The sequence below is a fragment of the Ornithorhynchus anatinus genome, chromosome 2, assembly GCF_004115215.2.
Source record: "Ornithorhynchus anatinus isolate Pmale09 chromosome 2, mOrnAna1.pri.v4, whole genome shotgun sequence".
Classification (NCBI taxonomy): Eukaryota; Metazoa; Chordata; class Mammalia; order Monotremata; family Ornithorhynchidae; genus Ornithorhynchus; species Ornithorhynchus anatinus.
This window is the reverse complement of record NC_041729.1, coordinates 93,154,830-93,167,780: the sequence shown is the minus strand read 5'-3', so window position 1 is coordinate 93,167,780 and position 12,951 is coordinate 93,154,830. Positions and strand designations below refer to the sequence as shown.

At 42.7% G+C, this 12,951-nt stretch overlaps 1 long non-coding RNA gene across 1 annotated transcript in view; it reads left to right on the top strand.

Annotated features, from left to right (window-relative positions):
- LOC114806061 overlaps positions 1-12,634 on the top strand; it is a 38,578-nt gene extending 25,944 nt beyond the window's left edge. The window contains exons 2-3 of the long non-coding RNA XR_003754177.2: positions 11,098-11,233; positions 12,293-12,634. This is a non-coding gene — a long non-coding RNA (uncharacterized LOC114806061). The remainder of the gene's footprint in view (positions 1-11,097; positions 11,234-12,292) is intronic.
- The last annotated feature ends 317 nt before the right edge of the window (positions 12,635-12,951 follow it).

Sequence of the window (12,951 nt, the reverse complement as noted above, 5' to 3'; positions counted from 1 at the left end):
ATTTATATCTACTTTTAATTTTTTCCACTGCTGCATATTTATCAGTACACAATTTTGTCCTGATTACAATAATAATAATTGTAATAGTAATATTTGTTAAGTGCTTACTCTGTGCCTGGCACTGTACAAAGCACTGAGGTAGATACAAAATAAGCAGATTGGACACAAATCCCTCCCCCACGTGGGACTCACAGTCTAAGTAGGAAGGAGAACAGATATCATATCCACATTTTACAGATGAGGAAACTGAGGCTTAGAGAAGTTGTGAAGTCGTACAGCAGGCGAGTGGCAGAGCTGGGATTGGAACCCATGACCTCTGACTCCCTGAGACTAGCACACTACCCTGTCCACAGGAGGCACTCACTACTGTGGATGAGGCTGCTAATGCCAACAAAGTAAGGTGGACCTGATACCGTTAAAATTAAAAATCTTTATCTGGTACTTATTTCAGTCACCTTGGCATAAGACTCCAGGTGCCCAAGAAGCTTTTTAAAGCACATCTTCGTGAAAGAGCATAAACAAATCTGAGCTTGCTTCAACCACTTTCTACATGATGCTGATTCTCTACTTTCATAATATGACTTTCCCTACTCTGATGCCATCTTTTAACCACATGCACATAAACACACATATAGCTGACCTCTGTATTCTTCATGTTCTTTGTTGAGGTGTTCGAAGTTGACAAAGAATCACTCTCAAGATGGGTGTGGTTGATGAGACCCAAGTCCAATTAGCAATTCTTTCCTCCTTGAAAGATGGCAATCCTTCCTTTATGTTGGCACACTGCCACTTGCTGAATGTGGCATATTTTTCCATTCTTTTCCCTGTGCTCCCAGTATGCTTGAAACCTTTCCTTGACAAGGCACTTGATCACTGCCATCTTCCCCTAGGAATACACCTATCTCAGGAGTTAATGGTGTTCTCAATTTGTTACTTCGTAGTATTATTCCTGCCCATCCCATTGATAGAAGTACCACTCCAATTCACTATACAATAAGTATTTCAGAAACAACATGGTCTAGTAGAAAGAGCACAGGTCTGGGAATTAGAAGACCTGAGTCATGATCCCAGCTCCTCCACTTGTCTGCAGTGTGAGACCTTGGGCAAGTCTCTTCAACTTCTCTCTGCCTCAGTTACCTCAGCTGTAAAATGAAGATTAAGAAAGTGGGCACTATGTGGGACAGGGACGGTGTCCATCCTGATTATCTTGATGGTAAGCGTGTTGCGTGCAGGAAACATTTCTACCAATTCTGTTATACTGTTCTCTCCCAAGCACTTAATAAAGTGTAATAAAGCACAGTAAACACTCAATAAATACCACCGATTGATTGACTTGTATCTACCCCATCAGTTAGTGCTGTGCTTGGCACATAGCAAGTACTAAGAAAATGCCTTGAAAAAGTATACAATTGATTGATTAAGTGCTTGGAATACTGCTACCACCCCTTCTCTGCCAGCATCGTGTCCAGCAAAGTTGCTTCCTTCTTTCAGTCATTCAATTGTATGTATTGAGTGCTTACTGTGTGTAAAACACTCTTTGGTGCATGTAGGCTAGCTGGGTTCTAAGATTTCAATGTTAATGATCTTGCGCTGTAATTGGATGCTGAGTAAGGCTCCTCCAAGATGCTGTTGGAGGTCCTTATAAATAAATAGTATTTATTGAGTGTTTTCTTTTTACCAATCACTGTGGTAAGAGCTTGGAAAAGTACATTTGGTGTAGGAGAAATGATTCGTGATGGCAAGGTGCTTGGAATATGGCGGGAGATAGTAAATGAATTACAAATAGGAGAAATGCTCAAAAAGTAGCATATAAAAATCTGTACGCATAGCAGTGGGTTAAGAGTTGTGATGTCCGAGGGCTGAGGTGATTTGAGAGCTGAGGTGATAGTATGAAGGATGAGACCGGGGGAGATGACAATTCAGTTGGGAAAAGCCTCCAGGTGGAAGTGGGATTTCAGGTGACTTTTGAAGATGGGAAGATCTAATTTCTGACAGATAAGAAGTGGAAAGGAATTCCAGGAAGGAGGAAGGGTGGAAACCAAGGGTGGTTAGAGGAAGAAGGTTTAAGAATTAGGCACAGTGAGAAGGTGATGAGCTCAGGGAAAATGGAGAGAGAGAATAGTAGGAGAATGAGTAGTAGGAGAAAAGAGCAAATAAACAAAAGAGAGAGAGGTGAAGGAGCATTGTTGGTTAGGATTTTGGTCAGGATTTTCAGTTTGATGTAATGATGGTTGGACATTTTTGAAGCATAGAAGGGTTTGTGCAGAATGACATTTTAGAACGATGATCTGAGTGGCAGAGTGAAATACAGACAGAAGAACAGTGTTCTGTGCATAGTTAACACTCAATAAATGCCACTGACTGATGGATCAATTGAAGAGGGGAGAGGCCGGAGGCAGGGATACCAGTGAGGAGCCTGATAACTGTAGTCCTACTCAAATCTGATGAGCACTTGGACTGCAGCAGATGCCATTTGGATGGAGAGAAACAGGCAGATCTGGGAAATGTCATGGAGAAAAATCTGACAGGGTTTAGCAACAGATTAGATCTAGAGGATGAAAGAGACAGAAAAGTCAGGGCTGCAGGCTTTGGAAATGAGGACAGGGATGGAGGTGTCAACTCTGGTAAAGTTAGAGAGGATTTAGGAGGGAGGATGAGGAGCTCAATTTTTGACATAAGCTTGAGGTGCCACAAGACATATGTCAGTTTCTTGCAGGCAAAGGGAAAAGTGAGGGTGCAGGAAGAGGGAGAGTTTAGGGCTAACGAGATAGATTTTGGAGTCATCTACATAGAAGTGATGTAAACCTACTGAAAAGAGAAGCACCCTGGGAGACAGAGGATCTGGGTTCTAATCCCAGCTCTGCCACTGGCCTACTGGTCACCTAGGGCAAGTTGTTGAACATCTTGGGCCTCCGTTTCCCCATTTGTGAAATGGGGATAAAGTAAATTGCCAACTCTATTTTGGACCAAGGACTATGTCCACTCTCATAATATTCATTCATTCATTCAATAATATTTATTGAGCGCTTACTATGTGCAGAGCACTGTACTAAGCGCTTGGGATGAACAAATCGGCAACAGATAGAGACAGTCCCTGCCGTTTGACGGGCTTACAGTCTAATCGGGGGAGACGGACAGACAAGAACAATGGCAATAAACAGCGTCAAGGGGAAGAACATCTCGTAAAAACAATGGCAACTAAATAGAATCAAGGCGATGTACAATTCATTAACAAAATAAATAGGGTAACGAAAATATATACAGTTGAGCGGACAAGTACAGTGCTGTGGGGATGGGAAGGGAGAGGTGGAGGAGCAGAGGGAAAAGGGGAAAATGAGGCTTTAGCTGCGGAGAGGTAAAGGGGGGATGGCAGAGGGAGTAGAGGGGGAAGAGGAGCTCAGTCTGGGAACGCCTCTTGGAGGAGGTGATTTTTAAGTAAGGTTTTGAAGAGGGAAAGAGAATCAGTTTGGCGGAGGTGAGGAGGGAGGGCGTTCCAGGACCACGGGAGGACGTGGCCCAGGGGTCGACGGCGGGATAGGCGAGACCGAGGGACGGCGAGGAGGTGGGCGGCAGAGGAGCGGAGCGTGCGGGGTGGGCGGTAGAAAGAGAGAAGGGAGGAGAGGTAGGAAGGGGCAAGGTGATGGAGAGCCTTGAAGCCTAGAGTGAGGAGTTTTTGTTTGGAGCGGAGGTCGATAGGCAACCACTGGAGTTGTTTAAGAAGGGGAGTGACATGCCCAGATCGTTTCTGCAGGAAGATGAGCCGGGCAGCGGAGTGAAGAATAGACCGGAGCGGGGTGAGAGAGGAGGAAGGGAGGTCAGAGAGAAGGCTGACACGGTAGTCTAGCCGGGATATAACGAGAGCCCGTAATAGTAAGGTAGCCGTTTGGGTGGAGAGGAAAGGGCGGATCTTGGCGATATTGTAGAGGTGAAACCGGCAGGTCTTGGTAACAGATAGGATGTGTGGGGTGAACGAGAGGGACGAGTCGTTGACTATGACGAGTCATAATACTACTACTACTACTACGACGACGAGTCATAATACTGTAGTGATACAAGCACTTAGCATATAGTAAGCGTTTGGTATCTGTCAACAATAATCATCATTTCTGTAACTGATGTTCCATTAAGATGGAAATTAGAAATAGCTCCTAATTTTTAAGAAAATTTTGACACCAAAAGCATCACCTGGCTGAGAGAATTCAGATCTCTTCAGTGAGTTGGAAATATGCTATTATACTAAAGTTAATATTTAAATATTAACAGCATTCTCTCTATTGAAGCTGGAGAGTCAGGAACCCAAAAGATAGTGAAGTTGGAGTTTGGTTAACCTGAATTCTAGATCCTTTGAATCTACAACCTTGATGTGGATCTTCTGTTGAAAACTGGGTTCTTATTTCCCATTTTGGCCCTTCCTATCCTATTCCTTATTTAGAATTTCTACAAAGCCTGCCTCTTCTGTTACTCTGACAATTCTGATCCCTTTTGGGAACTAGAAAACTAAAGTATAGGGATTCTTTTAGGACATTAAGTTAAGTGTAAGAGTGTCAGCGTTAATGCTTGTTAAGTGCTTGTTAAGCACTTATTATATGCTAGAAACTCTACTAAGGACTGGGATAGATACAAGGTAATCAGGCTGGACACAGTCCATGTTCCATATGGAGCTCACAGTCTTAATTCTGAGGCCCAGAAAATTAAGTGACTTGCCCAAGGTCACACAGCAGACAAATAGAACTGGGATTAGAACCCATGACCTTCTGACTCCCAGGCCTATGCTTTATCCTCTATGCCATGCCGTGCCCACTGGGAATAATTTCACTAGGGAACCGGGTATCTTTGGGAGATGTTGCCCTATGATCAATCAATCAATCAAGCAGCCAATAATATTTATTAAGCACTTATGGTGTACAGAGCACTATACCAAGAGCTTGGGAGAGTACAGCACAACAGTATAACAGACACTTTCCCTCCATGCATCGAGCTTACAGTCTAGAGGGGGAGACAGACAATAATATAAATAAAGAAATTATAGATATATACCTAAGTTTGGTGGGTATGGTTGGGGTAGTGAGTAAAAGGAGTAGGTCATGGGAAACGGAAGGGAGTGGGCAAAGAGGAAATGAAGGCATAGTCATGGAAGGCCTCTGGGAGGAGATGAGCTTTCAATAAGGCTTTGAAAGTGGGGAGAGTAAGTGTCTGTCAAATATGAAAAGGGAGGGCATTCAAGGCCAGAGGCAGGATGTGGGCAAGAGTTTGGCAGTGAGATAGACGAGACTGAGGTACAGTGAGTAGGTTAACATTAGAGGAGTGAAGTGTGCAGACTGGGTTGTAGAAGGAGAGTAGCGAGGTGAGATAGGAAGGGACAATGTGATTGATATGATTGATTGATTGACTGATAACTCCTACTAATAGTTTGACCAAAGTATTTGACAGAAGATTTTCCAAATTGCTGAAATGTGACTCCTTAAATTCAGAATTTGAATTACCTAATCACAATAAACTTTCTCCACAGTGTTTAACATGCCACATATACTCATAAGAAAACAAAAGCACATTTTAAAGTGAGAAAATGTATTGGGTCATTAAGCAGTGTTGACTGCTTAATACTATCAAAATATTCACTTTTTCTGCCTTTTCCAGTATTGGGCAATTACAGAAGACTACATATTTTTAATGTTATTTTAGTCACCACATTAATGTCAGGGATAAAAAAAAATCACCTGGTATAAGCTTTCAAAAACACCATATTATCAGAGGAATAGCACCATGCCAGTAGTTCAAAGCTTTATTAAACAGCATATTAACATCAGTCATATATAGGTGTCAAAAAGTGTCTGAGGTTTGGCTCCGTTTAGATAAGCACTTGACTGTGAGAGGCTAACCACTGAAGCTTGGTATCATATAATGACCCAGACAGCTATTCCTAGAAATCATTCAGTCAGTCACTAGGCAGTATTGACTGCCCAGGGTGTGAAGAAACAAGGTACTAAGAGCTGGAGAAAGCATAATGTAGGAAGACGAGGAGGTCCCTGCCCAAAAGAAGTTTATAGTCATATTTCTAAGCTTCTTGCTTCTAGTCAAGTGGGTTATTTTCTACTTCACTGTTATTTAGAAGCAGCATGGCCTCCTGGATTGAGCATGGGTCAGTAATTTATTTGTTTATGTGCTTATATTAATGTCTGTCTTCCCCTCTGGACTGTAAGCTCATCGTGGCCAGGAAATATGTCTGTTTATTGTTATACTGTACTCTCCCATGCGCTTAGTAAACTGCTGTGCATACAGTAAGCACTCAATAAATATGACTGAGTCCATGTCACAAGAACTTGAGTTCTAATTCCAGCTCCACCACTTCTCTGCTGAGTGACCTTGGGCAAGTCAATTCAATTCCTCTGTGCCTCAGTTACCTCATCTGTAAAATGGAGATTAAGACTGTGAGCCCCATGTAAGACAGGGTCAGTGTCCAAACCAATTTGCCTGTATCTACCCCCGAGTTTAGTACGGCGCCTGGCACAAAGTAAGTGTTTAACAAATGCCACAATTATTATGATTATTATTGTTTCCCCTTGGTAGAAAATGTGACTCCTAAATTTTAAATTTAAACATTCTCACCATGATCATTCTTCCTGTGAAATAATATTTATTCAAAAGCACTCAAGTGACTATGAGATGTTCTGCATGCTGTTTAGAATAATAGTCCCTTCCCTGGAGGCACTTTTAATCTGAAGCAGATTAACTGACACAGACATATAAAAAAAGTAAACAGATTAATGGTACAACATGCAGTGAAGCAACACAATGACAGCAGGAATACATTCTTGCCTGCTGCAATTAGCTCATAGTTCCTGCATTTTACAGTGATCATTCTTCATGTCTACATAACCAACACCTCTCTGTCAAAACAGAAACTATAATCCCTCTAGTATCGGGATTACGTAGTGTGCTTAGTTTTGAGGATAAAATGCTGTGAGTTTGTCTTAACAACTTCCTCTGCCAAACCGTGTTCACATAGGAACGTAAGACCCCAAGCAAGACTGTGACTTGACAGAGAAACAACATGGCCTAGTGGAACAAGCTCCAAACTGAATCCTGGTTTCTAATCTCAGCTCTATCCCAACTGCCGTGTTACCTTGGGCAAGTTGCTTAACTTCTCGGTGCCTCAGTTTCCTCATCTGTAAATTGGGGATGAAATACCTGTCCTCCTTTCCACTTAGACTGTGAACCAACGTGGGACAGGGAGTGTATCTGGTATACTTATCGTGAAACTACCCCCATGCTTAGTATAGTTCTTGGCACGTAGTAAGTGTTTAACAAATACCACAATTATTATTGTCACTGAATCAAATCAGTTGGTCCTCCCTGGAGAAGGGAAGTATTTTCTCTTTGATAGTCATAATAGAATGATTGAGGAGCTTCATGTTTAGGTTGGTACCATCTTACAAGTCTAACTTCTCTTCTGCCGACTCATTATCCAACTCCATGTATTATCCAAATCCATCTTGAATCTACTGATACTTTCCATTCTGCAAAATAAAGTCCTTAAAAACTCAATGGGTCAATCAGTCAGTCAATTAATCATATTTATTGAGCACTTACTGTATGCAGATCACTTTATTATGCTCTTGGAGAAGTTAAAATCAAGTGTTAGCCTCTTCTTCCCTATGTTTGCACTATTTCTATATCATTCTGTGGGAGAAAGCTTGGTTCTGAGAAAGACCAGTAAGACCTTCAGGATATCATCGAATATAGCGCTGTTCCAGGCTAAGTTGTCTTTACTTATGGTATCTCACTGAAATTCAAGCTCAAAAATGTTGTTTACCCCTCTCTGTTTACGCTGAAATGCATTTAGGATTGTGCACCCTACTTTTAATACATTTTACTTTGAAGATGGGAAACACCTAATACGAAAGCTTCAAAATTGAAAGTGAAAACAAGGAAATAAAGTGAAAATGAACTCCCTAAATGCATGACTGCATGTAAACTGATAGAAACTAATGGAAACAAAAGCTGTCTTCAATACCAAATCAGAAATGGAAGCAGTGAAGCAACTTCAACCCTGGATCTAAGGTAGTAAGGTTTGGTTCTACTCTCAATCAATTAATCATGTTTATTGAGCAGTTACTGTTTGCAGAGCTCAGTACTAAGCACTGGGAAGAGTACAATGCTACAGAGTTAGTAGACCCATTCCCTACTCAAGAGGAGCTTACAGAAGTCTGGACAACTCTGGACAAGCTTTTAAGCCACCAAGCTTTCTAACATCAATTGACTTTAACAGGAAAAGATTAGTGTCTAGTACTTCCAATAAGCAGAAAATGCAAAACATAGTAAAGAGATTAACATAGGTGTATGTGTATAGTATGTATAAGCATGCTTGTGTGCGTGGATCTGTGGATGTATGAGTGCATGACTAAATGTGCATGTGGGTAAATTCACCCTTCATATTTGAAGATGACATGACTGTCAATGTAATCTATGCAGTTGATCCAGCTACTGGGGACAGGATATGTACTCGGCTAGCTGTGATTTTGACATTGGACTTCTGAGACAATTTTAGGAGTCACCTTTTCAGGGTTCTGCCCTTCAAGCAGTTGGGCCCCTTGCCCAAATCCTGCCTTCAACACTGTTGGCCACCCCCTTCTCCTGGAAACATTATCCAACTTTGACTTAACTGACAGTGTCTTCTCCTGGTTCTTCTCCTATCTCCCTGGCTGCTCATTTTCAGTCTCTTTTGCAGGTTCCTCTATTGCATCTTATCCTCTAACTGTGGGAGTTCCTGGAAGTCTCAGTTCTGGGTCCCCTTCTTTTCTCTATCTACACCCACTCTCTTGGAGAATTCATTCACTCCCAGGGCTTGAACTACCATATCTATGCAGATGATTCCCAAACCTACATCTCCAACTCTGACCTTTCTCCTTCTCAGTGGTCTCATATTTCCTTCTGCCTTCTGGACATCTCTACTTGGATGCTCCTCTTGCAACTCAAATTTACCATGTCCAAAACAAAACTTCCCATTTTCCCAGTCTAACATTGTCCTCTCCCTGATTTTCTCATTACTGTAGACAGCACCACCATCCTCCCTGTGTCAGAAGCCCGTAAACTTGGCATTATCCTTGACACATCTCTCTCATTCTACCTAAATATCCAATCTGTCACCACATCATGATGGCTTTAACTTCATAACATTGCTAAAATCCCCTTTCCACTCCATCCAAACTGTTACCACATTGGTCTAAGGACTTATCTATTCCTCCTTGACTACTGCATCAGCATCCTCACTGACCTCCCTGCTTCCTGCCTCTCCCCACTCCAGTCCACACTTCATTCTGCTGCCCAGATCATTTTTCTAAAAAAAGTTCAGTCCAGGTTTTCCACTTCTCAAGAGCTTCTAGTGGTTACCCATCTAACTCCCCATCAAACAGAAACTCCTTACTATTACCCTTAAAGCACTCAATCACCTTGCCCCCTCCTATCTTATCTTGCTGATTTCCTACCACAATCCAGCACATTCATGTCACTCCTCTAACACCAACACTGTACCTCCATTCTGTCTACCTTGCTACTCAGCCCTCGCCCATGATCTGTTTCTGGCCTGGAACTCCCTCCTCCTTCATGCCCCAAGAATGATCACTCTCCTTGCCTTCAAAACCTTATTCAAATTACATCTCCTTCAAGAGACCCTCCCCAAATAAGCCCTCATTTTCCTTTCCTCCCTCTCCTTTGTTTTTCTCACTTGAACTTGGATTTCTACCCTTTATTCACCCCAACCTCAGCCCTACAGCACATATAAATATTCCTTAATTTATTTTAATGTCTTTCTCCCCCACTAGATTGTAAACTCCTGTGGACAAGGAATGTGCTTACCAATTTGGTTATATTGTACTCTCCCAAGTGCTCAATACAATGCTCTATACATAGTAAACACTCAATTAAATATGAATGATTGATTGAGAGGGCTTTAGGAAAGAAACCTGTACTTCCAGGGTATCTCCATTTGCTCCTTGAACTAGTGTCTTATTATAGGTCCATATTATCTTGATTTTCTGCTGCAGAGTGAGATGCACTGGTCAACCATTACCTCCCCTAGAGTATCACTAAGGAAAGGGATGGACCTTACCCCTCTCCCACATCCTGCCTCTGGCCTGGCATGCCTTCCCTCCTCAAATTCTACAGACAATTACTCTCCTCCGACTTCAAAGCCTTATTTAAGGCACATTTCCTCTAAGAGGCCTTTCCTGATTAAGCCTTCCTTTCCTCTTCTCCCACTCCCTTCTGTGTCACCCTGACTTGCTCCCTTTATTCATTTCCGCCCCCCCACCCCAGCTCCACAGCACTTATGTTCACCTCTGTAATTCTGTAATTTATGTATTTATATTAATGCCTGTCTTCCTCTCTAGACTTTAATTTTATTGTGGGCAAGGAATGTGCCTGTTTATTGTTGTATTGTACTCTACCAAGCATTTAATGCAGTGCTCAGTACACAGTAAGTGCTCAATAAATATGACAATAAATGAATGAATGATGAATTAATGAGGATGGGACAGCACAAATTGGTAGCATCCAGCACTCCTGACCCCGGAGTGAATAAATATCGAGGGCAATGATGCCTATCAACAAAGCAGGAAGTGTGTCTACCAACTCTCTTATATTGGACTCTCCCAATTGCTTCATACTGTGCTCTACACACAGTAAGCATTCAATAACTGCCATCCATTGATCAGTGTCTATCTGCAGAGCTTTTTCCCCAAATTCTAGGATTGTCCCAAACATTCAACCTGATTAGAAGAGGAAAGCAGGGGCCAAACATTCATCCACTCTGCTCTCCAAAAGACCCCAATTTCCTTCCCCAAGGACCTGTGCCCTGCTGAAATGCATTAGGAAAAGCTCATGGTCTGGAAAGGAAAGTTGTTGTTGTCTCTCTTCCCTAAAGGTACTTCAAACAGTCAGTGGACACACACACGATCCGTGTTTATTTCCTTTTAAAATGTATTTCTGAAAATATTATGCGATCCAAAATATGTGTTTTCGATCTTACATGCCATTCCCTGGCCATGAGTGATGTATTTTATCCATATTCATAACCATGTACAAACTTTCTATTCATAGCTCGGCCTGCAGTATAAATTTTGGTGGGCATGCTGGAATTTCCTTGTGTGGCCTATGGTAATCTTTCACCAGAAGACTCGGTCCAAATAAAAGTTTACATTCCTCCGACGGCTCACTTCAGATGTAAAGTATTGAGGTATGTGGGCCTTCCACCGAACAACTAGCTGCATTTACATGTTCTTGGGAGGAAAGGACACGGTGTTCATACCCTGTGCCGGCTACAGGAATGTCCAACCCGATTTCCTCTCATAAATATTTCATAAGGGACCGGCTTTACAAATCCGCCAGTTCAAACTCTGCCCTGACCTTTCCGACACGGGCTCACCGGGCTGGTGGGGAGCCAATGACGCCAGGGCTCGATTGTGGGAGGCCAGACTCAGCCTTTCTTCAGCCTCCTCCCCATCCTTAGTCTCAGGGAGAGGGATTCCACTTGGGGGTTTCGACCAGGGTGGTAGAGAGGCAGGAGGGTGGGTGGCGGAGGGGAGAGTGTAAGGAAGAGCTCAGAGCTCAGAGGGTAGTGATGTTTAAGAAGGAAAGACATCAAAGCAGGCCAGGCAGAGCAGAAAACCCCTCGTTGGAATAGACATTTCATCCTAGGCAGAAATCCTTGTTTATTTTCACTACACTGAGTGACTGCTTCTCTCAATTTTAACCATCAATGGGCATGCGTGTGTGTGTAAGTGTGTTAGGGGAACTGTGGGAGGGTTGGGATCACCTTGGACTGCACTGGAAAAACCAAATGAATCATGGTCTGTATTCGTACTGTGGGCCCGGAGGCATAAAGATGAATTGCTGGGGCTCCTTAGACTGATAAGGTGAGTCAGGAACCATTTGCTTTTCAGGAGTAATACCTCCGGTTGTAGTTTTTCACTTGGCCCAGTTACTTTGAAGCATCAGTGATCTGAGCGGCTACAAAAACATCCACATGGAAGAGCAGTCAAGGGCAGGCAGCGGGGAACGTTATTCTCCAGTGGTCCGAAGACACAATAGTCTCTCGCTCCTGTGGCCTTCATTTGGTGGTTCATCCCTGCCAAGAAGGTCTGTGTCTCTTTTCTTTGACTTCCCTTCAGTGAGAGCCAGGGTCGAGGCAAAAGTAGCGGGAAAGGAGGAACCTTCAATAGAGAGCTCCTTCTGTGGAAATGGTGCTTGAGACATTCCTAAGGAATGAAACAGGATTTTTTTTTTTTGATTGCAGGTTTCCCAGAGACAGGTCTCGTGTTTCCCACACGTGCAAGACAGGAAGATCCTGTTTTTACCACAGGCCTTGGATTGTTTCAAGTGCAGTTGCAGCAATCCTCTGTAAATGTCTACGCTTGGTGTTTTTAAGCTGGACAGGCATTAAATTAATAACATAGACCTCGGCCAGCTGTGTCAACAGAGACCAAGAAGCCTTTGAATGGCTAATTCATTTGTGATAGTTTATGGCCGTTAGGTAGCCAATGTGTCTGCAATTATTAGAATGAAAATGTACTGTAAATCTAATTGTGCACATGCAATTTACCAACACAGAATGCATATATTCTTTACTTATTCTAGTTTGGTCTCTGCTGAGTTCTGAATTCAGTTCCCATGTGTGTTTGTTTCATGACAGAAGCCATGCAGAACAGTAATAATAACTGTGGTATTTAAGTGCTTACTATATGCCCAGTACTGTAGTAAGCACTGGGGTAGATACAGGATAATTAGGTCAGACATACTCCCTGTCCCTCATGGGGTTTGCAGTCTAAGGGGGAGGGATTAGAGGTATTGTACTGCCATTTTACAGATGAGGACCCTGAGGCACAGAGAAATTAAATGACTTGCCAAAGGTTCCACAGCAGACAAATAGAGTTGGGATTAGAACCCAGGCTCCCT